A 1,608-nucleotide genomic window follows, 5' to 3' on the forward strand; every position below is an offset into this window, starting at 1 on the left:
CATGAGTTGTTGGCAAGGGTGGTCCAAGAAACTCTCAAAATTACACAGGCTAATGCCACAGCCCTTGATGGTTTCCCAGAACTTGAAGGTAAGACCCTACTGCTGAAGACAAAACATACTTCAGGATTTTGAGCAATAGAGCTGCAACTGACCTGAAACCACTTTCCCTGAAGGCTAATTCTCAGATCTTTGGAAAGCACTATGAAGGTGCCAAGAGAAAAACATCAATCAATGTTCCAACACAAGCTTCAAGACCAAATAACCACATCAATGGTTGGCACAGCACGCAACATTGGTGCAGTAGTGGCACTTTTATCTTGGGAGCAATCAACAGCTACCTAATTGGACTAAAATCCCACTCAATGGGAAGAAACTCAAATTTGATACTCTAAACATAACCAAATGCACATGGCTGAAGATGTCATAGATCATAGAGAAAACCCCAAGACTGTTATATCCCTAGACTAATATAATTCCTTCCTATGTGCAAAATATGTATCCTTATATCTACAGACAAATATCCCAGTCATCACTCATCAAAGAAACTTCTTTTGCACCAGTTGGAGACTATTACCAAATACCACAACTGGTCACACATAGACATTATCTATGAATTGCCTAGGCCAAAGTGACACATCTACAATGCAATCTCTACATCTAAGGTGCACAGAACATAGACCAGGGATAATGAAGATGACACTAACAGATCTCTCAATTCTTACTAATGAAGATCCTTCAAGCAACAGAGGGCCTCAAACACAAAAATCTGCCTGCCTCTGCCTTCTGAGTGCTGGGATTGCAGACAGGTACCACCACACTTAGGCTTTTATAACTTTTTTTTAAAAAATAAGTAATTTCATACATGCATATAAGGTGTTTTGATCAAATCCATGCCCATTCCCTCCTCTCCAACTCCTCCCATATCTCCTCATCACATTTTTCTGATAACTTCATGTACTCTTTCTTCTTCTTTTTAGTGGGAATTTTTGCTACTCTAACATTCCTCCCTCTGAAGAGGTAGTCCTAAAATCTTTTAGGGATTAGATAAGAGCTCCCAAATGCTTTCGATATTTTTGTCCTTTAAAACGGAATATGTTGCTAAGAGGCCCAAGGACATTTTGACTTTTAGCCAAGAAGCTGGCTACTTTTTGGGGGGTGTCTTTTTACCCTAACTACCTAGCCTGAGTTTGGAACCCCAGCACCCATATAAAAAAGCTAGGCATGGGAGGAGCCCCGGCTCCTTTCTTTTACCAGTTCTATCTGTGTGAAGATAAGTCAAAGGTCCTATTTGACCATGGCTGGCTTCACTTGGAAGCATGGAGGAAATGTTTCCTCTGTGTTGACCACCCTCTTTGTAGACTGGACAGTTGTTCGAGCCCATCTGGTAGGGTCTCCATGGCCTCCCTGAACAAGAGGACAGGTGACTCACTACTTACATTTTGAGATATGCTCCATAATCCCCTGGAACTTAGTCGACCTTGGAGGGCAAGGAGCAAAAACTGCCCTTTAAGTCCCTCTGACCAGATTAGTATAGGCCCCAAGTATGGCTGTTAAAAGTCCAAGAAGTTTAGTTCCACCAGTCTGGTACTTTTAATTACCATGTGCTAT

This window comes from Nannospalax galili, unplaced genomic scaffold (genome assembly GCF_000622305.1).
Source record: "Nannospalax galili isolate Female #2095 unplaced genomic scaffold, S.galili_v1.0 scaffold7, whole genome shotgun sequence".
Lineage (NCBI taxonomy): Eukaryota > Metazoa > Chordata > Mammalia > Rodentia > Spalacidae > Nannospalax > Nannospalax galili.